Here is a 27,872-nt window from a genome sequence, read left to right on the forward strand (position 1 = left end):
TGTCAAGAAGCTATTGGAAAATATTAGCTGCTGAGGTGTGGCCAGTTCATTTTCTCTAAAATGAACTATGATCCAGTGGAATGCTACACATGCAAGTATATTGGAATACCAAAATTGATGAAGAGAAAACAAAAGACAAAAAGTTGAATGGATGGAAAATTGGGGTTTTATATATAAGAAGAGTTACAGTAGGAGGGTGAATAAAATGAAACGTATTGTAAATGGAATTATTGAAGAACTAATAAAAATTTTAAAAGTATAACTGCTTAATTTAATTTCTGTGATTATTAATCTCTTTACTATCATTTTCTGTCACTGTGAATTCTTTTGTTTATGAAAATGTATTATGAGGTTACAGGTTAATTTTTATTATGTTCCATATATTTTTATATGAAGATAAAAAAATAGAGCTATACTGTGATTTTACTTTCCTTGAAAGTAGTTATTTTGATTACTGACAGCTTCTTTTGAGCAATTAATTTCAAGTAGTTCTGTCTTTACCTGAATTTGAAATAATTCAAGTTGGGCTTCTCTTTCTTCATGTCACTCTCTGAGATTTTGCTTTTGCCTACTGAGCAAACATAGGATTTCTTATACAAGGCAGATAGTTGTAACCAGCATTTATCTATTTGTCAACACAAAATTTAAACATTTGAGCTATGAATATAGCAATTTAATAGCATCTCTGCTTTCTATTAATAATTTTTTAAACCAAAAGAGAGGAAAATAATGAAAAATAATAGAAACAATAAAAAATAACAAATTCAGATCAAGTGTCGCTTTTGTTTATATGCTTATTTGATCTTTTGAAGCTTTTTCAACAAAATTCTTTCTTTTATGTATTCAAAACCATTGTCACCGATTTGTTACTAAATTTCTCCCATTGTTCTAGGTGATAAAGCTGACTCTAATTACTGAGTTGCTCATCTGAAGATATTGTTTTTTGAAATTAGAACTGACAGGATCATAGAAATCTGAGTACTACATGAGCACCATCAATGTGAGTACTACCTTAAGTGTTGGTCAAGCCTACCCTCAGAAGGTTGAGGACATCAAACGCAAGGATATCTGAGACTGAATAGGGAATACTGTTTTCCAAGTGTATGTGTGATGGACTGGGCAGCATAAAGGGAAAATTCTTTGGGACCAATAATGAAAAACAAAAGACATAATCTTTTTGAGGGCTCTCATGATACAGTACAGAAATGACTATTTCTTGGATAAAGTGTAATATGGAATAAAAAAATGTGGCTTGCTTCCAGAAATATTATCAACAGATTCATTTAAGTCCTTGGATTTGAATTATGGACAAAAAGATATGTTCATCACTAGGAATTTAAAAAAAAACAGTAAATTTTGAATTCAAGAGTCGTGGATAAGGAAAGCTCTCTGTTTTTGGATTTGGTTTTATAAGAATGACATAGATTAAAAACAATTATTGAAGTACTAAACTAGGCAGACAAATAAGAACCTGGAATTTATTAGAGGGTTCTTTCAATAACTTAGAGAGCTATCAGTGGATAAATAATTAAAGTTATGCAATTTAACCAATAAAAGAGAGTTATGAAAATATTATGATTAATGAGTTCTCTTGTTTCAGAATTCCTAAGAGACTTACAGTGGTTGATGGTGAGGATTATAAGAGTAAAATAAAATGACGGACATAAGAGCTATGAGAGAGTCTAGGTCCTCCTCATGCATGGTCCTTGGTTGGTGCATCAGTCTCTGCAATACCAGATATGGGCCCAGATATGTTGGCTCTGTTGGTATTCTTATGGAACTCCTTTCTGCTCTGGGTCCTTCTGTTCTACAACTCTTTCCTAGTATTGCCTAAGCTCTGCCCAGAGTTTGGCTGTGAGTCTAAGCATCTTCTTTGAGCCCCTGCTTGGTGGAGTCCTTCAGAAGACATTTATGGTAGACTCCCATTCTGGTCCCTCTCTTCAATTGTTTCAAGTGTCTATTCTCTTTACTTTTCTGAATGAGAATTTTGCATCCTTTCTAGGGTCCTCCTTGTTATTTAGCAGAACCACTCACAGCTCAGATGTAGCCTACAGGCAGCTAGGTCTCCATTTGGTTACCCTAGTTAGGGGAGCAGGGGCTGTTTCTGAGATGGAAACTGTTGCCATGTTTTTGTTCATTTTCCCTGCTAGAGGGGAATTGCCAAGCCACAAAGGAAGAGGATGCAAGCAGTCCTAGTGAGACATGACAGGCTGGGGTCAGATGGTAGGAGAGAAGGGCTTTCACTTTCTGAAAAATAGGATAAGGTAATAGGCTGAGGAATAGTGATGGAAGAGGGGGGAGGAGGGAGAGAGAGTGGGACCTGGAGAAAAAGAGGATGGGTGCTACAATAGAGATGTAAAGTGAATAAATTATTTTTAAATCTTTTTTTACTATTATTTACACTTTATTCACTTTGTATCCCCCCATAAGTCCCTCCCTCTTCCCCTCCTGATCCTACCCTCCCTCACCCTTCTTCATGCATGCCCCTCCCCAAGTCCACTGATGGGGGAGGTCATCTTCTCCTTCCTTCTGATCTTAGTTTAACAGATCACATCAGGAGTGGCTGCATTGTCATCTTCTGTGGCCTGGTAAGGCTGCTCCCCCCTCAGGGGGAGGTGATCAAAGAGCAGACCAATCAGATTATGTCAGAGGCAGTCCCTCTTCCCATTACTATGTAACCCCCTTGGACACTGAACTGCCATGGGCTACATCTGTGCAGGGGTTCTAGGTTATCTCCATGAATAGTCCTTGGTTGGAGTATGAGTCTCTGGGAAGTTCCCTGTACTCAAATTTTCTGGTTCTGTTGCTCTCCTTGTGTGGTTCCCATCCTCTCCAGCTCTTACTATTTCCTACTTATTACATGAGCTTCCATGCACTCTGCCCAACAGTTGGCCATAAGTCTCAGCGTCTGCTTTGATAGTCTGCAGGGCAGAGGCTTTCAGAGGTCCTCTGTGGCAGGTTCCTAGGTTGTTTCTTGTTTTCTTCTTCTTCTGATGTCAACCTCTTTTCCTTTCAGGATGGGGATTGAGCGTTTTAGTCAGGGTCCTCTCTCTTGGTTAGTTTCTTTAGATGTACAGTTTTTTAGTAGGTTTATCCTATGTTATATGCCTATATGAGTGATTATATACCGTGGTTGTCTTTCTGCTTCTGGGACCGCTCACTCAGGATGATCCTTTCTAGGTCCCACCATTTACCTGCAAATTTCATGATTTCCTTATTTTTCATTGATGAGTAATACTCCATTGTGTAGATGTACCACAAATTTTTAAATAAAAAAGTAAGAACAAAACAGCAATAAAAAAGACCTAGGAGAGATGCTGAGTTATGTTTTTGTCTGAATCTAAGTTCAAAAGAAGGAGCTTAATATTTTATGTCAAAGATTGTCAAGTAATGAGTTAAATCCTTAATGAATAATTTGTCCTATTCAGTCTCTAAGTCAATTGGATAAAACATACATACATACATACATACATTCATACAATATCAAGAATCACCATCTTCTTTCCTTGGAATATTATAAATTTTTATATTTACTTTATAAAAATACCATGTGGAAGCAACTGAGTGTTGGAAGGTTTGTTTGGGCTCAATCATAGGCTCTTTGCTCATCTCTCCCTGAGGAGGGGCAGCCTTACCAGGCCACAGAGGAAGACAATGCAGCCAGTCCTGATGAGAACTGATAAGCTAGGGTCAGATGGAAGGGGAGGAGGACCTCCCCAATCAGTGGACTAGAAGAGTGGCATAGGAGGACAAAAGAGACGGAGGACTGGATTGGTACTGGATGAGAGAGGGAGCTACAGCTGGGATACAAAGTGAATAAATTGTAATAAATTAAAAACAAAACAAAAGGAATAGAGTTGACTGTGGCAAGGAGGTATATAAGAGCAGCATGATATGCAAGGATAGGCACTTATGGCCAAAACTTGTCAAATCATTATGTACCTGGAAAGAGCACTATGAGAATTAAGAGTGAGTATATTCTTTATTAATTAATTCAGTTCACATCTTGGTCATAGGCCCCTCCCTCTTTTCCTCCTAATCCCACCCTCCCTTTCACATCCTCTGAGGAATAGGGAAGACTCCTCTTCAGACATCCCAACTCATCTATTTAAATGAGGACTAAGTTTGTCTTCTTCCCTTGTGTCCTTGTAAGGAAGTCCCCTTTAACAAAGAAGTGATCAGAAAGCAGGCAACATAGTGTGTGTCAGAGATACCCCCCCACTCTCCTAACTAATGAGAAAACATGAAACCTAAGATGACCATAAAAGACCTTTATCTGTCAGAAAGTTCTCATCTCCTTAAAGTTGCATAACATTTCAAAATAGCATTATCAGCTAGGAAAACAGTATACAAACGTCCTATGGTGTCCATTTTAGTTGGACCCAAAACTCTATGACTACATTCAAATGATATCTTTTCAAAAAGACTCTCACAGATACAAGTAGAAAATTTTACTATGTAATATAAGCATACTGTAGACCACTTGGATTAACATAAAATACTACATGGAGTGAATATATAAATGAGGTTAAGTGAGTGTAGGTTGAGTTAAAAAATTGCAATAATTAATGACAAAATTTTACATATAGATCATACAGCCATAGTTGAGCTATTTATCTATCTATATATGCATATTTTTCCAATTTTTTTAATCTTTTAACAATATATAAACACTGTGTTATATTATTGTTTTTTTTCTATTTTCAAAGTATAATTTTTCAAATCATGGTAATGAGCATAAAATTCCAGAAATAATGAGAAGGTAAGAAATGGAACCTGTAACTACCTGCTATAAAGATTGCAAACATGAAGATAAAAACAATTCTGAAACAACACATGAGTTATCATGGTAACCCTTTCTGTAATCAGTATGGAGTTACTTAAAAGAGATTCTCTCTGTACAGTTTGTAAATCTCAGAGTTTCCATTAAACTCTTGCATTAAAAAATCAACATCCAGTTCCTGACTATTATGGATAAAGCTGCTACAAACATGGTTGAGGAAATGTCCTTGTTGTATACTTGAACATATTTTGTATATATACCTAGGAGTTGTATGGCTGGATCTTGAGGTAGCACTATTACTAATTTCCTAAGAAAGCAACAGATTGATTTCCAAAGTGGTTTTACAAGTTTACATTCCCACCAGCAATGGAGGAGGGTTCCCTTTTCTTCACATCCTCTCCAGCATGTATTGTGACTTGAGTTTTTTTATGGTAACCATTCTGATAGGCATAAGGTGAAATCTCAGGATCATTTTGATTTGCATGTATGAAGATAACCTAGAACTCCTGCACAGATGTAGCCCATGGCAACTCAGTCTCCAAGTGAGTACCCTAGTAAGGGGAACAGGGACAGTCTCTGACATGAGCTCAGTGGCTGGTTCTTTGATCACCTTCCCTGAGGGAAGAGCAGCCTGACCAGGCCACAGAGAAAGACAATGCAGCCAGTCCTGATGAAAACTGATAGGCTACAGTCAGGTGGTAGGGGAGGAGGAAGCTCCCTATCAATGAAATTGGAGAGAAGTAAGGAAGGAGAAGAGGAAGGTACGGTGGAATTGGGAGATGAGGGAGGGAGCTACAGCTGGAATACAAAGTGAATAAATTGTAATTAATAAAAAAGTAAAAAAGAAAGAAAGAAAAATGACAAATATATTCATAAAGAAAAAAAATCAACATCCTAGCCAAAGTGTTATGAAGTTCTTCAAGAAGGAGTCATGTATATTTTCTTTTGGTATTTCCCAACCTGTAATTTTTTCAATTTATTTCAGTGCACATTAGTTATCTGAACAGTAGAAATGTGTTAATTTCTAGCACCATGGAATTTGACAATAGAGTTCATTTTGTATTTTTATACCAGGCCACAGGACAGGAAGCAATTCTGATATGATTTTGACATATTGGTGTGAGTTGCGGGCTGGGGTGTCCTCTTATCTGAGGAGTAAGAGAGGGGGAATAGCAGGAAGAGAGAGGGGAAAATGGAAATGGGAAGAGAGGAGGGAGGGCCTACAAACAAAATATAAAAATGAATAAATAATTAATTTAAAAAACTCATTCTATGAAACCACAGTCACCTTGATACCTAAACCTCACAAAGACCCAACAAAAAAAAAGAGAATTTCAGGCCAATCTCTCTTATCAACATTTATGCAAAAATACTCAACAAAAAATTTGCAAACTGAATCCATGAACACATCAAATATATCATCCACTGTGACCAAGTAAGCTACATCCCAAGTACGCAGGGTGGTTCAATATACAGAAATCCATCAATCTAATCCATCATATTAACAAACTAAAAGAAAAAAAAAACACATGATATTCTTCTTAGATGATGAAAAAGCATTTGATAAAACCCAACATTTGTTTATGTTTAAAGTCTTGGAAAGATCAGGGATACAAGGCACTTACCTAAACATAGTAAAGACAGTATACAGCAAGCTTATAGCTGACATCAAACTAAACAGAGAGAAACTTAAAGCACTCCCATTGAAATCAGGGACAAGGCAAGGCTGCCCACTGTCCCTGTATCTCTTCAACATAGTTCTTGAAGCCCTTGCTAGGGCAATAAGACAAATAAAGGAGATAAAGTGAATTCAGTTAGGAAGGGAAGAAGTCAAAGTATCACTATTTGCAGATGATATGATAGTATACATGAATGATCACCAAAATTCTACCAGGGAACTCCTACAGCTGATAAACACCTTCAGCAAAGTGGATACAAAATTAACACAAAAAAGTATGATCATAATTTTTTTTAAATTTTATTTTTTAATATTTCTTTAATTTTTTATTACTTACACTTTATTCATTTTGTATCCCCCCATAAGCCCCTCCCTCCTCCCCTGCCGATCCCACCCTCCCTCCCCTTTCTGCATGCATGCCACACCCCAAGTCCACTGATAGGGGAGGATCTCCTCTCCTTTCTGATCTTAGTCTATCAGTTCTCATCAAAAGTGGCTGCATTGTCCTCTACTGTGGCCTGGTAAGGCTGCTCCCCCCTCAGGGGGAGATGATCAGCGAGCAGGCCAATCAGATTATGTCAGAGACAGTCCCTCTTCCCATTACTATGTAACCCACTTGGATACTGAACTGCCATGGGCTACATCTGTGCAGGGATCATAATTTTTAAAGATTTCCGTGCTGCTAATTTAAAATTTAATCTTGGAACATAATTAATTATTAAATATCATAGAAATTGATTTATTTCAATAACCATTAAATTTACAGATTATTTGCTTATCTGGGTTGAAGTTTGATTTTTATTTTAGTTAATCAGAGTGTAAATTATAATTTATAAGAATATATTTCAGGGGTCACCAGCAATCTGCTATAATTGCCTTTTAAAGCTAATGGAAGGCTCTTTAAAACATGATGTAATCAAATACCACCATAACTCTTAAAGTAATTACATTTTGATAATGAAGTACAAAATTAGAAGCAAATTAATTTAGTTGAGTATATACAAGATTTCTTGTTAGACAAAGCAATATCATTTAGACCATAAAACCTATGGAATCTCTTTAATAGGAGAAATAATAAAAATGTTATAAATAACATAAAATTCAAGCAAAATTAAATAAAATACTGGCCATATCTATGTAAATGTTTATATTTGTCATTTGTCTATTCTTTCTCAAGAATCTTCTGACAAGTAGCATAGGAGTAGAAAATAAATAAACATATTCTCATTTATATTTATTAAAAGATCCATAAGCTCTGTATTAGTATCTATCATTAATTGATAATTTAATAATACTGGTTATTTATACCTATTTATATAGAGAGATATTTATATCTATCACTCATCTACCAAAATATATGCCAAGGCTTGTCTGACAAGAGATTGCCTGTTGAGAGTCTATATTACCTTAGAGTTCCATTGCAATCCCCATAAAAATTACTATATAATTCTTTACAGACCTTGACAGAACAAACAAATGAGCCAAGTTTTAAAAAGGGAGGATAAAGATATAAAAAAAGAAAATCCTCCATATAGGAAACTCAAATGGTTGAGAAACATTTAAAGAATGCCCAACATATTTTCATTTTTTATTTATTTTTATTATTAGTTATATTTTATTTACTTTGTATCCCAGCTGTATCCTGCTCCCTCATTCCCTCCCAATCCCACCCTCCCTCCCTCATCTCCTCCCTGCCCCTTTCCAAGTCCACTGATAAGGGAAGACCTCCTCCCCTTTCTTCTGACCCTGTTTTATCAAGTATCTTCAGGACTGGCTACAAAGTCCTCCTCTGTGGCCTAGCAGGGCTGCTCCTCCCTTGTGGGGTCGGGAGGTCAAAGAGCCAGCCATTGAGTTCATGTCAGAAATAGTCCCTGTTCCCCTTACTAGGTTACACACTCGTATACTGAGCTACCATGGGCTATGTCCCAGCAAAGCTTCTATGAGGCTGTTTCTCCAACCAATCTCCAACATTTTTATGCGAAGGTAATTGAAAATCAAAACTACTTTGAAATTCCACTTTACACCAATCAAAATTGGTAAGATCAAGAGCACTGTGAAATCACACTTGCAAGTAGGTGCAGCAAGGAAAACACTACTCCATTGTTGGTAGAAGTGCAAATTTATACTGCCATTTTGAAAATCTTTATGGAGTTTCTCCGAAAGTTGGGAATTGATCTACCTTAAAAGAAATTCGGAAAAAAGCAAGCAATCAAACAAACAAAATCAAATCAAATCAAAACAAACAAAATCAAATCAAATCAAAACAAACAACAACAACAACAAAACCAACCACATTTGTCCTATGCTAGGGCAATGGTGGTACAGAACTTGTGAGAGTGGCCAACCAATGTCTGATTTGACCTAAGGTCCACTCCAGGAGAAGGAACACATATTTGCCATTGCTAGGATAAGGAAGAACAAGATACTAGAGAGCCCAGAGTCTTGAGGTAAAATGAAACATTACTGATTAAAAGAAAAAAGTTTCAAGAAGAACCACTCCTTACGATATTCTCCTGTACTTGCAGATCAATAGCATCAGATAGGCTTCTTCAGGCAGCTGATGGGAGCAGTTGCAGAGACATACACAGCCAGGACTTCTGTGGAAAGATTATGTAAAAGAAAGATCTCCTACAAATCCCTCCTCTCAGAGCTCAGAGAACCAACCCCCACAGAGATTGTAAGAGCCAGAGGGTATGTGGGACACCTGGACAACAAAGCTCCTTGAATCAACTAAGCAAGGCACATATGACCTCATAGAAAGCACAATACCTACATGAGTCTGCATTGGCCCTTGCTCCTCCTTTCGGGTTGCTGTGTCCAACTTTGACATGATAGTCTTTGTTTTACCTTATTATATTTTATTTTGACATGGTTGGCTGTTAATTTCTAGAAGCCTCTTAATTTCTAGTGAAAGACAGAAAATAAATTAACAATTTAAAAATGTTCCACGGCCAGACACGGGAGCACATGCCTGTAATTCCAGCACTCAGGGAGGCAGAGGCAAGTGGATCTCTTTAGAGTTAGAGAGCAGCCTGGTCTACAAAGTAAATCTAGGACAGTCAAGACTACACAGAGAAACTCTGTCTGGAAAAAAACAAAAACAAATAGAAGAACAAAAAATACAAAAACAAAACAAAAAACATAAACAAAAACAAACAGCCCCACAGACATGCTTACAGGAAACTATTTTAAGGTTTTCCCTTTTTAAGTGATGCTAATTTTTGCAAGTTAACAAATACTAACCAACACACATTCCATTATCAATCATGTATATTCATATGTGAATAACAAAGCTGTGTGTGAATATATTTGTATTAAATATGTATATGCTTTGAAAAGTATATGTATAATCTTCATATTACCTATCTACATTTCTGAACACTGTAAGTTTATGTACACATATATGTGTTCTTGGACTCAGCCTGTTTTTCATGATGAATCTGGCAAGTTGCAACATTTAACATTTTACTAAAATGTTAATAATTTAAAAATTGCATACTCTTTTATATACTCTGTGGGCTCTAGAACATTCTTTGAATATAAAATACTTCCGTGTATTTGTTATTTGGGATTGATACAATCCAAAGTTTTTATTGTAAACATCAGTATATTTCTACATCACATTATTCAAAAGATATTAGCTTTTGTACAAAGAATTTTTTTAATAAATGTGACCAACATACAACTTTCTTCTAGTTTAAAACAGGTTGTTTTTGTAAATTCTTTTGTACATATATATATATATATGTACAAATATATATATATATATATATATATACATTCATGCACAAAGTAATATTTTGTATTTTTAACAGGAAGTCACTCTTGAATTATCTCTGCTAACATGCTAATATTGCTATTAATTTCCTCTGGCTTCCTCATTATAATTGTTATAGCCTTCATTATTTAATCCCATTAGTCTTTCTTGGATGTCAATAGATTCAATGCAAGTGTGAACTTTTCAAGCCTGACCTTCTTGATTTATTTCTGGAGGCAATGAAGAGATCTTCCAACCTGCATCCTTCTAAAATATAAAATGATTGAATTGAAAGTGCATTGACAGAAAAACAGTTAACCTTTTGCTTCAGAAACGGCTGCTGTGTTATTTGAGAGGAGCCTGTTAGACTGTTTCTGAGAATTAACTAAGGAAGTACCAAAGCACTGGTTTCTTTTACTATTTCAAACTAAACTAAAGAATAACAGTTTATCAGTAAATATCAGTCTAACACTAGCCAATTCAAATGTCTTTTCAATTTAAGTAGCTGTTAATATATTAAAACTTCTCATTGCATTGAAAATGCCCTTGATCAAAAACAGGTTTTAATTTTTTACTTTAATATTGCTTACTGGTGACAAGGCATTCTGAGCACATGGGTATTTTTCCACTGCCAGAAACAGACACTGAAAATAACTGCTGTAACAGTTATCTTCAAATTCAATACATTTAAGTAAACTCCATTAGAATTCAAAATCTGCAATAAAATGGCCCAATATCATTTCATAAATTTTCCCAACAATTCCATGTTACAGAAGTGAAACTATTTTATTTTTATTAGGCAGTCAGTCAGTACTGTGACTATTACTGTTAGGGTATTTCTATATCTCCTCTCTGTACATTAATTAGTTAAAACTTCTTGAAGAAAACCTCTTTATACAATATGTAACAAAATTCATTTATATTTCTGAAATTTTTTTTCTTTGAGACATCTCTCTTGAGTGAACTTTCTATTGTTTTAAATTTTTTTTGTAGCATTTCTCCTCATCATATACAAACAGATCTTTGCTTGATGGGAGTTCCTGCTTTGTCTAAATTTCAAAGATGACCTCCTGTTAAATATTCAAATTCATTTGATGAAAATTAAATTGAATTTTAAAGATTATCCAGTAGAAATATCTGTTCAAATTATGCTCAATATTTCCAGTAGATTCTAACTAGGCCTTCTCTGAACCTTGGATTGTGGACAGAAGTAACAAACCTCAAAATGTGTATGCTGAAAATAGTGTTAGGTGCTGGGAAGATGGACCAGTAGGTAAAGTATTTTCTGTGCAAGAGTGAGGACCTGAAGTCATATCTCTAAAACCCACGTAAAAATGTTAAATGGAAAACTAGCTCTCTATAACTCTGGTGTTGAGAGAGAGATACAAACACACAACAGCACTTGCTAGCCAGTCTAACTGGATGTGTGAGTTGCATATTCTGAAACCCTGTCTCAAAAATGTATGTGGAGAGTAATGCAGAAAATTCTGGAAACAGAACTTTTGTCTTTACATGAAAACACACGCACACACACACACACACACACACACACACACACAAACAACAAGAACAAAAAAAACCAAATGTCAATGTTCAAGGTATTTAGGAGACAACCTCAAAGTTCTATAGCAAATTTTGTACAGCACATTATAGAAATTAAAAAAGCTTCAGCTCATGAAGATGTAAGGTAACCACTCACTGTTGTTCTTTTTCTGATTCTTACATCCATCCCATGAGAGTTTTCGTTGGACACAGGACACACAGTCTTTCACCTGACCCATAAATCCAGATCAACCAGAATTTCCTAAATACATTTAAATTAAGTCACCTGGTTCATCCCTGTTCGTTGATGTAGATATGAGCAGAATTAAATTGAAACATTCTCCATGTTACTTGTTAAATCATTTTTAGTCCTTTTTTTGTGTTTAATTACTGTGTTTCTAATTTGTGAAGAGATTTTAGTATGAAAGTTCTTATAATTTAAAGTAGATTTTTATCTTTCATTGTGTAATATAGCACTTGAATTAATGTCCTTGATCATTACATTTTTGTTATTTGTAGATATTATAATATAAAAATCTCATTACATAGCTCAGCTCATGTTGGTCTTGTACTTGTTATGAGGCTGAGTCTAGCCTAGAGTGCATAATCATCTTAGATTTGTATTCCAGATTTCTGGGATGATAGATTGACCAGCATTAAAAGAGACACAAATTGATAATGTAGTTTTATTGTGTTTTCTAGCATCCACAGTATTAGAGAGTAGAAACAAATCATTGTTTTCTTTTTGTTTTATTTTTACATGTTACAGTAATTGTACTTATATAATGAGATACCTTATATAATGAGATACTAAAATATTCTAGAACAGGTTTTGCTGACTTTTTCTGTTATTTGTTTTTTTGTCTTGAGAGAGTGTCTGTCTATATAGCCCTGGCTTACCTCCCAGGTATTTCTGCTTCTGTCTCCCTAGCGCTGTATTAAAATCTTGTACCACCACACCCAGCTTGATATATATATATTTAAAGCAATTTGCATAAACATACGCTATTTTCCTTGTACATAAACATGTTTGAGTTATGGCTGTAGCTAATCACCTGATATCTAGCTTTGACCTTTTCATTTGCAACATTTAAGTGGGTCTAAATTTTTGGAATTTGAGACACTTCTTAAAATTAGGCAGTGATGATCTTAGACAAATTAGAAGTGTTTTCTTCGTGAGACTTTAATAGCCCTAAAGGGATTTATAATTTAAGAAGGCTACTTAAATATGTAACAATACTTGTCAGTATTGTAGAATTTTCCACTAAAAGAAAACAATGAAGTCTAGTGAGATAAAAACTCAGAATAAGCAAATAGAGGCAATAAGAAATCAGAGGAATTGGTGGACTTGCATGTGGGAGCTGTTTGGGATATTAAACAGGCTGATTTGATTTCTCATCGTGATGTCTTTATTGAAGCAATGGCACACTTATTAATGACATAGGTTTCCATTATCTGATTAAATGCTTGACTTTCCTGACCTATGATGTTACCTTGGAGACTTTGTTTCCTACCTGGCTAGCACAATTCTCACCACATGGAAAGCAAAGTCAATGCTAATCAGAACACTTTTACAAGGTTATAGAAAAACGCTAGTAAAATTCTGAAACTGTTTTGTTTTTTTTTTTTTCTTTTACAGAAGCATACATTTCTCTTGCATTCAGTTTTAAAAATGAATAGTAAAAACTGTTTTAAAACTTGGTTCAGGAAGTAAAGTTTATGTGTGCTTATCTTAAGTGTGGATTAGATGAGAAGGTTAGATAGGGCATTCAGAATGGCCTTTCCTCACCTCACAATGAATCTGACTCATCGGCAATTTATAGCAACTCACAGAACTTTAAAAGTTGCTGCAGTTATAGTCACCAGTCAAACTATTATAATTCAAACTAAGATGCCCCTAGAGAACACATTTTACAGGAAACCTAAAAGTTATTGAAAAACAATGTGAGTTAGATTTTTCATTCATTGTATTTCCATTCTTAAGGAAATCGCAGCTTGAAGCTAGTATTCTGCTTGATGTTTTTGCTATGCAAGTTAAAGGTTCAATTGTAACAAGAGAATACAAACTTATAATTATGTTCCTTTTTGTCCACACCACTAGAATAAATTTAATTTTTAAGAACATTTTCAAGTGATGAATATACATGTGCCCTTTCTCGTCCTTTTGGAGCATTTTTCAAATATTTAAGTGTAAAACATTATTTTAAAAGATTGTTAGTGTCAAAATTAGTTTCTAATTCATGGTAATATTTCCAGGTGTACCTGTTAAACATCAAAATGACAATGTGATGTGACAAAAAAAGAATTAAGTAACAGCATTCATCTGTTATGAAGTATGGGAGAAATATTTTATGACATTCATTAATAGCAGCTTTTATTCTGATTATTATTTCTCCATGCTTATGTGTTTGTGCTATCCAAGTCTGTGTGTGTGTGTAAATGTGTGACACACGTGTGTGCGTGTTGTGAAACTATAAAGTTGACATAGTGGCTTCTTTATTTGCTCTCTGTCTTATCTATTGAGGCAGGTTCTCCCTGAACTTACAGACCACTAACTCTTGCTAGCTTGTAGACTGAGATCCTCTTTATCTGTCTATTCAGTCCTGGGATTACAGATGGACTGCACACCTACTCCGCATTGATAAGGGTTCTAGAAATACAGAAACTAGTCCTCATGCTTGAGCAACAAACATTTTTCCACAGCGCCATCTCCTTGGTCTAATAAGTATTTTTTGTTGGCTTGCTTGTTTGTTTTGGCAGAGGTGGTATAGGTAAAAATGCAGGCAAAGAATTAAAAGAGAAACGATCGCATTTTTGTATATCCATTTTGATATATTCGTCCTAACTTGAATTCATATAAAAGTTGACATTGCAGCATGGTAAGCCTGAGGTGATGGGTTTACATTTATTCTAGCATCATTATCGACAGTGTCCATTTTGGTCTAGTATGAAGTAAAAAGTCTATTAAAAGATTAAGCAACTCTATATTAATGGGCATATCTCAAGATTCAGGCGATGTTTCATTTAACTTGAAACTTTAGCACTAGTGCGTAGAACACTTCATACCACCTCTGAAGAGCTATGCAGATGTTGAAATTATTCAACAGAAACATCAAATATTAGAAATTACTTTTCTAAGACAATCCAGCTTCAGGATTAAGGCAAGAAAAGCGGCTGTAAATAATTTAAAATATTACACAATTACTAAGTTTTGTATTGAAACTTAAAAAATAAAACCTCAAAATTCTCAGTGAATAGTGTAAACTTTAATACTAATCACCTGCATGCACTCATGCACTTATGCTTACAGTATTCCCACATTTTTTAAGTTGACATATAAATATTTGGTTATGCTTACTATAAATAGTCCTATAATCATCCTATGTACTAGTTATAGTCTTGTTACTATAACCACACATATACTTGACAAGGAACAAATTATGGAAGAAATGGTTCATTTGGGATTATAATTTGAGGATACACACTGCATGGCTAGGTTTTGAGCCATTTGAAGTTCTTGACCAGAAGTTGGCACTCAAAATTTGGATTAATTCTCTACAAGGAGACTATCAAAGCCAACAAATTTGGATCTAGAGGGGCCCTGCAGAGACTAATGCACCAACCAAGGACCATGCATGGAGAAGACTTACACACCTTGCTTAGATGTAGCCTGTAGGTGGCTCAGCTTTTATGTGGGTTTCCTAGTAGGGGATCAGGGGATATCTCTGATAAGGACTCTGTTACCCCTTCTTTAATTGCTTCCCCGTGGCCATGTGGCCTTACCAGGCCACAGAGAAAGAGGACGCAGACAGTCCTGATGAGACTTGATAGGCTGTGGTCTAAGGGATAGGTGATAGCAGGTAAGAAGGATGGAGGGTAGGACTGGGAGGAGACAAGGAAACAGGCTACAATTATGATTTAAAATGGACAAATTTTATAAAATAAAAAGTATATATGTAAGAGAGAAAATTTGGATAAATTCTACAGTCAGAACTGAATGTGTAGTCACATTATGTGTTGAGCTTCACATCAGCCATTGATTACTTAAATCATGAAATTAATCAGCAAAGATAAAATCTCTAAATAACAAAACAAATAACTTTTAGGATATCAGACTTGTCAAATCTGGGCTGTCATAATAAGCTGTACTGTTATAAACTTCAGAGAGAAATTTAGAAAAGATAATGATCTTTTATATATAAAGAGAATATATTAATAGAATAAAATCTTAAAAGGTCTATGTATTTTACTGGAATTTATTATTTTTTAAAAGATTATGTTTTTATGAACTTGGAAGCTATGTTAAAATATTGAACTTATGGACAATCAATTGAATGAACAATTTGAGGAGCTCAGCTCAGTTATAGTAGACAAAAGGTGTGCAGATCCAAATAGAACTGTACTGGTCTTTTGCTAGTCATATGTATATTGGACCAGATAACCTCCTCATTAAAAACCCAAATATTATAGGCTATTGCGAGTACAATTAGATACCCTCAATCACTAGATAGTAAGACACTATCGCTGAACAAACCACATTATATGAGTGATAGAACTTGAAAAATCTCAGCTGAAAGCTTCATCTCTCTTCTCTCCAATATTCATAGTACTGGAAAGTGCTATAAACATACTACAAGAGGAGAAAAGTAATGATCATCAGCAAGGAGACTATGACTCACAATAAAGACTTCTCCCCTGATATGCCAACTGCTATATCAGTGGCACAAAAGTATTAATCAAACACATTTTGATCAGAATTAAGGAATGTTCCGTAAGAGAGAACTCATACCTGACAGTGTAAATGAAGCCAAGATTTGAGGCTCAATACATTATGATCCTAGGGGAAAGTCACTTCCACTTTACTGAGTTGTAAACAAAACAAAACAATAAGATGTAACAACATACTGCTCCGCCCCACTGACCAGCTCATTCTTCAGTCTACATAAGTGAAGTGTCATCTTGAAGTAAATGGTAATTAACACAGAGCCCCAACCTGCTGTTGTACAGAGAAATCGTTTTGAATGCTCAACCAGAAATAGGATTTCATTCTCAGAAGCTTCCGCTCAAGGCTCAGAAATCTATAATGAAGAATATGCAGAAGGTTCTAAAAACCAGAGGTGATGGATGATTTCAAGGAAACACTATTTTCTAGAAAAATATGATAAATGAACATATGAACTCACAAAAGTTGTGACAGAGCATACAACACCAGGACAAACTCAACCTGAAAAAAAATTCTAAGCATGGAAGACAGAATATAGCCACGAAGTCACTATTCACAACTGATAGCTCCTGGGTAAGAAAATCAGTTTTCTTCAATGGTGTGATAATTGGTACATTAACCACACTCTAGGACAGGTGCCATACTCAAGAATTGGATACTGTGTTATTTGTTTTGTTTTGTTTTGTTTTGTTTTTTCAATAAAGAGAAAGATCATGAAGTTTGAAGGGTAGGGAGGGGAAGAATTGGGAGAATTTGGAGGAGGGAAACAGACATGATCAAAATTAATGAAATTCTCAAAGTGCAGGGAATCATATGAAAGAAAGGGTAGTTAGTTAAGACCTGGAGATGACAGGAGCTCCTCAAGGAGAGCAACAGAACCAAAATATCTGGGCTCAGGGGTCTTTTCTGAGACTGATACTCCAACCAAGGTCCATTCATGGATATAACCTGGAACCCCTGCTCAGATGTAGCCCATGGCACTCAGTATCCAAGTGGGTACCCTAGTAAGGGGAACAGAGACTATCTCTGACATGAACTCACTGGCTCTCTTTGACCACCCCCTGAGGGAGGAGCAGCCTTGTCAGGCCACAGAGGAAGACATTGCAGCCAGACCTGATGAGACCTGATAAGCTAGGGTCAGATGGAAGCAGAGGAGGACCTCCCTATCCGTGGACTTGGAGAGGGGCATGGGAGGAAATGAGGGATGGTGGGATTGGGAGGGAATGAGGGAGGGGGCACAGCTGGGATACAAAGTGAATAAAATGCAATTAATGTAAAAAAATTAAAAATTAAAAGAAGAAAATTTCAAAGAAGTCATAGTATTTAAAAACATTAAAAAAGAAAAGTTTGATAAAGCAAAGGTAAAGTGTGCATTCATTTGTCTATTCATGCTTGTACTGCTATTTGAATATGCCACTTACGTATCATAAACGTTAAAACCTTGAGAATGTCAGAGAAAAGAGAGAGAGAGAAAGAAATTGAGTGTGTGTGTGTGTGTGTGTGTGTGTGTGTGTGTTGTGTGTTGTGTATGTGGATGCATTTGCCCTTGTATACACACTGGGAAACCAAATGTTTGACCTTAAGGCTAGTGTTCAACATCAGGTATCTTCTTTAATTGCTCTCTATCAGGTTTCTCAGACAGGGTCTTTTCCTAAATCTTACGCTCAATATTTCAGTTGTAACACATGGGTAGAGAGCTCTCTGAATCCATCTGTTTGTTCCTCCTCCACAATGGAATTGCAGACAGATGATGCTCTGCCAAGATTTAGCTCCCAGTTAAGGATCCATCCTCAATCATCATGTTGGTACCGAGTGTATTCTACCCCCTGAGCCATCATACTAGCTGTATACATCATGACTGTAGAAGAGTAAGGCTAAAAAAAAAAATATGTATATATTTTTAGAGGTTAAAAAAATCTGTATATATTTTTTGTCTATAATTACCAAACCTCTTCATTAAATGTATAGAGATGTCTACATATTAAAATTTAGTGAAGTTACTCTAGAGTTGTATCAATAATCATCAAATAGCACATCTGATTTTGTTGTGAGACATAGAAAAGTAATTTCATGACTGCTCACACAGATCACTTACAACACAAGTTTGTTTTGCCCCTGATATCTACATGAATGTGTTGCTGTGTTTTTCTGCATGTTTTATGATGAGCCCAGTTTTGTCCACAAATGTATTTGAATGTGTCTTCAGAAAGACAACTGTCAGTGTAATGCTTTGAACTTTCATTATTTTGTTGAAATATCTAAATTGCATTTCATTCCACATGCCAGGCAGGATGTCTTACAGAAGGTGAGTTTTGAGGAGCAGAGAATTGGCTGAGAAGGCAGTGACAGCTAAGGCAGAAGTAAATAGATTTCCTACACAGGATCTGGGCCTGTCAGTGCTGTCAGCTTCTGCTTTCATGATACGTTCTCTATTTCAAACCCTTGACAAGTCTATTTCTTGCCTTCTCCTGACTTCATTTAATTTCATAGTGATATATATAAATATATTATATATATATATATATATTATATATATATATATATATATATATATATATATATATATCAGGTTCAGTGCAGTAGTGTGCAATAAACATAAGAAATTCCTATTCTGGAAACCCTGCTTCCCTACCTATCAAAGAAACTGTACTGATTCTTTATTCCCAGGAACCTTACATGAAGATTCCCTCAGGGTCCCACACTTCATTCTTCTTTAATGTCAACTATTTTCTTTAAGATATTGAAAGGATTTTTAAAGTATATGCCCTCAGAGTTGCCAGAATATGAACGTATTTTTGTTGTTTTAATTCAGCTTCCAGCAGTTAATTCTGTTTTCAGGTATACACCTTTTGGATTAAGCTCTCTTGAGCCTTCCGGCTCTCCTCTCTTAAAAAGATTCAGTCTTCTCATTTATTATCTTTACAATGGCCTTCATTCATATAAAGCCATGTTATTCTTTCTTTCATGACTAGATTACATAGTCTATTAATGTTTAGTATATGATGACATCATAAAACTTCCACACTACAATATAATGAGATACAATCAAAACATACTGTAAATTTTATGCATATGGCCAAAATCAAAACATACACAAAACACATATTGACTTACTGGCCACCAATTTATTTTTTGCTCACCTTTCTTACATCTGCTTAGTATTCAATTCTTAGATTTTCCTCTTTCACTTGAAAATACAGATTATTTCTCCCAAACTTTTCTCACAGTTGTTGTTTCTAAGCTTTTATTTCAGGAAGAAATATAAATTAGTTGATGCTTTCATGGCTTTTCCATAAATTAACTCAAACTCCTTTATTCAGCCACACAGCCTGCCCAGAGTCTGAGGACAGACACTAAACTACATGTTTTTCAACGCTGGTACTTGTTCACTTCTCTTGCAACTTAGCAAGGGTACCGTTTTTGAAAGTGATCCGAAGCAGACACTAAGACTCATAACCAAACCCTCGGCAGAGTGCAGGGAATCATATGAAAGAAGGGAAGTTAGTATGATATGGAAAGGATAGGAGCTCTACAAGGACCAAATATATCTGGGCACAGGGTCTTTTCTGAGACTGAAACTCAACCAAGGACCATCTATGGATATAACCTAGAACTTCTGCTCGGATGTGGCCTGTGGTAGCTCAGTAACCAAGTAGTTTTCCAAAGTAAGGGGGACACGGACTATTTCTAACAGGATCTCAAGGGCAGGCTGTTTGACACCTCCCCCCAGGGGAGGAGCAGTCTGTTAGGCCACAGAGGAGGACTTTGCAGCCAGCCCTGAAGATACCTGATAAAACAGGGACAGATGAAAGGGGAGGAGGTCCTCCCCTATCAGGGGACTTGGAAAGGGGCAGGGAGGAGACCAGGGAGGGAGTGTGGGGTTGGGGAGGGAATGAGGGAGCGGGATACAGCTGGGACACAGAGTTAACAAAATGTAACTAAAAAGAAAAAATAAAAAAAAAAAAAAAAAGAAAGTGATCCTATATTTTTAAGAGCCCTTTTTTTTTTTTGTAACAACGTAATTCCCTTTGTCTAACACTCTGTTCTACAGCATAATTTCAAAAATAAATAGAAAACTATGGAACAAAATTCTCCCAAGTTAAAGGCAAATTACATCAAACCAATCTGTGAATTTACCAGCTTAGAGTCACTGAAGTTTTCTTTGATCACCTCCCCATGAGGGGGAGCAACCTTATCAGGCCACAGGAGAAGACAGTGCAGCTACTCCTGATGAGACCTGATAGACTAAGATCAGAAGGAAGGAGAGGAGGACCTCCCCTATCAGTGGACTTGAGGAGGGGCATGTGTGGAGAAGGGGGAGGGATGATAGGATTGGAAGGAGAGGAGGGAGGAGGCCACAGGGGGATACAAATTGAATAAAGTGTAATTAATAAAAATTAAAATAAAAAATGGAAAGAACAGATTATTTTAATATAGCTTTGTTGCTCGATTTTCTCTTTTATTTTTGTTTCAACCAACTTTTACTGTTACCTCTTCAGTCAACAGCATCCCACAAAACATTCACATTATGAAATACAACACTTAATTTTCAAATCCTGACTTTGACAACGAACATAATTGGAATTAAGACACTCACTTATCTCAAGAAGATTTTTTTAATCTGGTGTTCTTCTAACAAGTCTTTATTATTTTGTTGGTTGAATTATCAATGAATTATGATTCTTTGAATGGTAGTATGATAGAACTCAGTTCTTGAAATGCCTTTCCCATTTATTTTCTTTGATAGGAAAAGACTTCTTAATTTATATCTTTCTGCATAATATCATTGATAATATTCAGGCTTTCCATTTTTCTGTTTGTTTCAAACTTAACCTAGCAAAGATTAGATATTATTTGTAAGCTTACTTTTACAAATCAAAATTAAGCATTATTTAGTATATTCAAAACATATCACCAGGCTGCTAATTTCTCAAATTGATATGATACATCTCTGTGTTTTTTTTCCAAAAGTAGTCATTAAGTGTTTGGGGTTTTGTTTGTTTGTTTGCCTTCTTGCTTGCTTGCTTGTTTTATGTGAATTTGTGTTTTGCCTGAACATGCCTCTTAGTCATTTGTGTGGCTAGTGCCTGCAGAGGCAGGAAAAGTGGACTGGATCACCTAGAACATTAAAGGGGTTGTAATGATCCATGTGGATGCTAGGAATCAAACCCAGGTTCCCTGGAAAAGAAACCAGTGTTTTTAACCACGGATCCATCTCTACACACCACCTGCCATTTGAAAGAAAAAGAGACATTGAGAAGCCTCAAGAATTCAATCTGAAACAAACACATGATCTTCATAGTCAACTTAAGATGTTCAAACTGTCTCTCAACAACAATAAAAATGGCGAACCACTTAAAACTGTGTTGTTTGGATTTGTTTTATTTATAAGGAAAATGGAAAATATTTGTGCCCTATCATTAGTAGGCTTGTGATGAGAATCTATCTCCAGACTAATTCCATGAGGAAGCCTGAGAGGAACAGCTGCAATTACTGAAAAAACATAATGAAGCAGCGAGTTAACTGTGGTATGGATAGAGTTCTGGCAGCACTTTATATGATGATTTTCTTTTGTTTTTTTTTTTTATTTTTTTACTCTTGAGGTCAGTATTTGACAAGTTTTACCTTTGAAATAAACACTCTCATTGCATTTGTCAACTCCAACCTTGCTCAAAGCCCCCACCATATTTTTCTGGGTTGTTTTTTTTTGTTTGTTTGTTTGTTTGTTTTCTTTTTTTGTGAAAAGCTTTGGAACAGATTCTACAATGAATTATAAATAAATAACTGTAGAGTAGCCTATGATACTACTCTTCTCCTTCATTTTAACATGAACACAGTCAGAAATTCAAAGGGTTGTCCCCAAAGAAAAATGATTTTGGGACAAATATTTATTTAAAAATTCAGATGCAGAGACCCATAGTCAAGATGGACAAAGTGCAAGGAGCCTTATATAAGAAGGAAGATATAGAAGGATCCTGAAGGGACAGGAGCCACACAAGGAGATCAACAAAGCCAAAGAGTAAAAGTTAAAAAATAAATAAATAAATAAATAAATAAATAAATAAATAAATAGATAAAGAAGAAGAAGAAGAAGAAGAAGAAGAAGAAGAAGAAGAAGAAGAAGAAGAAGAAGAAGAAGAAGAAGAAAGAGAAAGAAAAAGAAGAGGAAGAAGAAGAAGAAAGAGAAAGAAATGGATCCAGGGGGAACTGCAGAGACTTATGCTTCAACCAAAGACCATGCATAGAGAGGACATTGATCCCCTCCTCTCATGTAGCCCATGGACAGTTCAGTCTCCATGTGGGTCCCATAATGAGGGAGGAGAGACAGTCTCTGACATGAAGTTGGTTGCCTGTTCCTTGATCCCTTTTCCATGGTGGGGTGACCTAGCCCAGCCCACAGAAGAAGAGGATCAAGGCAGTCCTTATGGGACCTGGTAGGTGAGGGACAGAGATTAGGGGTGGAGGCCTTCCTCTGTCTGTGTACTAGGGAAGAAAAACAGGGGAGGAATAGGAAGGGAGGATGGGACCGAGAGGAGATGAGGGAGAGAGTTACTACTTGGATAAAAAACAAATAAATAATAATGATGATGATAATAGTAATAACAATCTGTGAACAGAAAAAGAATTAAGGAAATTACTTTAAGTTAATATAAAAAGAAACTACCTAATAAAATTTAAGTGTTGACGCTAAATAGACTTTTTCTTCTAAAACAAAATATATGACATGAGTATATACTAAATGAAGAAATCACCAGCACACCTGTTGAGTATTTAACTTTTCTTACCATAAATGAGAGAAAAAGAGCAGAATTTAATATTTTAGATGCAAGTAAATACGATTTGTTGGGCTTATATTAAAATCACTTCAAAAAAATGAAAAAATCATTTCAAATAACCTTATTGTTTGATATAATACAGAATTAAATTATTCGCAAAAATAATGCTAATGAAATAGAAATTCAGAGTTTAAAGAATAAAGCAGATGGTTTGAAACAGTTTCCACAGTCATACAAAAAATAGAAAAATGTCATCAATATATAATATTTTATATTTATTCTTCACAAAAAATACTTATTTATAGCACATGTCTGTGTCTGTTTATGAATGGTCTAACTCTCTTCTCTAAGACAGAAGCATTATATGAAGAGCACTATGTTATGATCAATGCCCAAAGCAATGCCAGAAATCAAACCGGAGTCACTGAAATGAGTTGATTCATAAAGGAGATGAGAGAGGGAAGGAGGGCGGGACTGGGAGGGAGCGAGAATGAGAACTACAGCTGGGATACAACGAGAATAAATTGTAGTGAGTAAAAATATATTAAAAATGAATGAAATAAAGTGTATAGCCACTTCAAAAATATGCAATATATATGATTATCAGAAGCCATGTGCAGCCACTCTTAATACATTTTGTTTAAGTAAATTGAAAGCACACGGAATCACTGTAAGAAACCAGGAGTATTGTAAATAAAGGTGGTGGGGGGAGACCACATGATACCAACACTGTCTTTTCAAGGAAAATTAGTGTTAAAAATATACTAGCCTTATCTATTTCACTGAGCTTTATTTTATATGATGACATTTTCTTTTGACAATGACTGTCAGCCAATGTCTGAATCACCTGAGAATTTAGACTAGGTGAGTGGGTGGTACTGTCATTGGTGACATTGTATTAAATGTCTCTGAATGTTATATTTCTGTGTATTTATATTTGATAATAAAAGTAAACTTGTGAGAATACATAGTTTTCAAAAACATTTTAAAAGTATAAAATCCCTGAGTCCACTGGTAGGGGAGGGTTTCTTTTTCTTCCTTCTGGTCCTAGTCTGTTAGGTCTCATCAGGAGTGGCTGCATTGTCTTCCTCTGTGGCCTGGTAAGGCTGCTCCCCCCTCAGGGGGAGGTAATCAAAGAGCAGGCCGATCAGTACAAGTAAGAAGCAGTCCCTGTTCCCATTACTTTGGAACCCACTTGGACACTGACAAGAAGGAGGAAGAGAGGGGTTGGGAGGGGAAGAGGGAGGAAACTAGAGGGGGAGATACAAAGTAAATAAAGTATAATTTAAAAAAAAAAAAAGAATACAAAATGACCCGCTTTAAAAATTGGTTAGGGATCTAAAGAGAGAGTTCTCAATAGCAGAAATTTAAAAAAAAATGGCTAAGAAATATCTAAAAAAAGTATAAAATCATTTACATTATGTAAATTATTTAGATATTCTTAAGCAACATATATTTTTAATTAATTTTAGGTAATTTTGACTGCCGTATGTGGTAGATCAGTCTGTCCTGGAATACATAAACTGCTTGCCTTATCATCCGTGTTCTGTACCTTGATACCTAAAATTTTTCTTACAAATATAATGAAATACAGGAAAGCAGTTACAAAACAAATCATTGAATGATTGCTCAATATGCTACATGTCCCTTATTAAACTTAATAAACAGTTCTTATTGCAGTATTTCCAACTACTTAAAAATTATCTTTTTGATGCTGACTAGTTTAAATTGGATCATAAACATCATCATCATTTTCTATTTGATCACAATGCATTGGTGTTACTTTTATGATAAACTAAGATAAACAAGTTCCTTAATGGAACTTAGAAATACTCCTTAATCCATAAAAATAAAAATAAGTTAACAATTTATAGAAAGATCTCATACCTTTATTTTTTTCATTTTATACAAGATTTTTATGCATCAAAGAGATCCAGACCATGTCTCCATTGCTATTTTCCTGTGCTTTGAATCCTGCAGCACTCACGGTAAGTGCTCATTAAGTTCCAAGCAAATACATTTCATTCTCTCAATACTAGTGTCCTTCATACTATTTTTTTGTAAGTAATATGTGCCAGTGTTTCAATATTAGCTTTGATCAGAAAGAAACAGCAGAGTAGCCCATTTAGATTACAATAACTTACTTGACTTAAACTGAAACCATACTTCTGTTTAAAGAGAAATAAGCTGGGCATGTTGACTCAGGCCTTTAATTCCAGCACTCAGGAAGAAGAGGCAGGCAGATCTATGTCTGGCCTTTGTTGAATGACTGTATTGTTCCTTTCTGTTGCCCTGTCTGGTTCTTCTGGGAATGCATTGGTTGTGTGTATCCTGGTAGGGAATTCTTCTGGGATACATTTGGTATGGCCCCCGAGGACTCTGGGTATATGTGTTGCTAGGTATTGGGAGCTGACACAGAATAGGGATGGGGTACAATTGGGGTGCTGAAGTGGTCCACAGGATGGAAGAAAGCATAGTGTTTCAAATGAACCTTGTAGTCTCGTGGATGTGGAGGTAGAGAATGAGGAAAAGTCACAAAAGACAGTCCACAACAGAGCTAGGGATGAGAGTATGGGATTGCATTTGGAAGATAGGAAGGAGAGTTAAGATCTAAATTATCACCTATTTGTTTTCTGGACTACTTGATTCTCTGGCAGGCTTGTCTTGAAGGTTTCCAGGGAATACGTGCTACTGCTGGTGCTGGTGCTGGTAAAACAGCATGAGTGGAGGGAAGTAGAAGATTGGAAAAGGAGGTCTGTCAGGGATCCATTGGAGATGAAGGAAAAGGGCACTCTGAGGCAATAGCATATGTTCTGCTACAATGATGGAGATGAGACCAGGGGATTAGATTTAGAAGAGAGAAGAATAGGAGGAATAGCCTACCAGTTTCCCTGGCCAAAAGGTTCCAGGTAATCTTCGATGGAATTGTGCACTGGAATTAAATGGTGAGTAGGGGAAAAGCAAGTTGGAGGTTATGACCTGTGTAATCTACTGGAAATCAGGGCACAGAGGAGCAGGTGTTGCAGGTGGCCTGCTACAAAGCTGGGGTTACTGTAGGATTATATTCGGAGGAGAAAAGGAAGCAGAGAAGATCTGCAGTTGGCTTACTTGGGTTTTCTGGCTTTAGTGGTCTGTGGTTTGCGAGGAAATGCATTGTGGAATTTGATGCTGAAATAAAGTGATGAATAGGGGGCAAAAAGGTTGGAGGTGAAAAATTTGGATGACCTAAATTGTAATTCTTTCAAGTAGTTCTTTTAGTACTTTTAGATACAGATAAATAATATGATAAATTAGTTAATTTTACCACTTTTTCTATTTATATACATACTTTTACTAATCTAATCTGATTTCCTTAGTATCACCAAATAGTATTAATCAAAATTTTACATAACAAACTAGTGTGTGTGTGTGTGTGTGTGTGTGTGTGTGTGTGTGTGTGTGTGAATCGATCCATGCCTCTACTGTCAGCTGAATGTGGTTACATGGGATTCTACCTCAGAACTTCCTGATGGTTGCATGAAAACAATTGACCAACTTAACCATCTCCATCCTTCCAAGTTATTCTTTATTTCATCAAGTAAGATATGATTCTTGGATTTCTGTGTATATATCCATGCGATTAGATATGTAGATTTTTTATCAGTATACCTATTATTTACTTTTAAAGGTATTATCACTAATGCGTATTCTAATCAGATTTTATTCTTGCCAGAATTTTTCTATTAGATCTTGTAGGTTTCTCTTTGTTTGCATTTTTTTATCTTCTTGAATTATTTCCATGAACTCAGAATAAAATTTAAATCATTGTAGACTTTACCTGAACTCATTTTCCCTTAGAATCTTCTAGAACACAATATGCTTCCATGTGTTTTTTTGATGACTGTAAATGAATCATCTATTTCTGTCCTTTGGACTGAAAGCATTCTATGAAGATCTGAAAAAAAAAATGGACTTGGAAAGGGTCAGGGAGGAGATGAGGGAGAGAGCATGAGATTCAGAGGGAAAGAGGGAGGAGAATATATCAAGGATAAAAAGTTAACAAACTGTGACTAATATTAAAAAAAAATCATGGCGCACATTTCCTCATCAGGCCTAATCAAATTCCATTTCTTTTTGTTGTTGTTGTTGTTGGTTGTTTTTTTTTTTAATTTTATTTTTCTCATTAGTTAAATTTTGTTAATTCTGTATCCCTCATTCCCTCCCCAGTCCCACCCTCCCTACCTCATCTCCTCCCTGCCCCTTTCCAAGTCCACTGATAGGTGAGGACCTCCTCCCCTTTGATATGACTTCCTTTTGTCCGGTATTTTCAGGACTACCTGCAAAGTCCTCCTCTGTGGCCTAACAGTACTGCTCCTCCCTTGGTAGGTGGGGAGGTCAAAGAACCAGTCATTGAGTTCCTGTTGGAAATAGTCCTTGTTCCCCTTACTATAGGAAACCAATTGATTACTGAGCTATCACGGGTGACATCCGAAGCAGAGGTTCTAGGTTTTATCCTCTCATGGTCGTTGGTTGAGTGTCCATCTCAGAAAAGACCCTGTGCCCAGATATGTTTGGTCCTTGTGGAGCTCCTATCCTTTCCACATCAAACTCCCCTTCTTTCATGATTCCCTGCA

The sequence above is a fragment of the Psammomys obesus genome, unplaced genomic scaffold (genome assembly GCF_907164565.1).
Source record: "Psammomys obesus unplaced genomic scaffold, mPsaObe1.curated_primary_1811, whole genome shotgun sequence".
Lineage (NCBI taxonomy): Eukaryota > Metazoa > Chordata > Mammalia > Rodentia > Muridae > Psammomys > Psammomys obesus.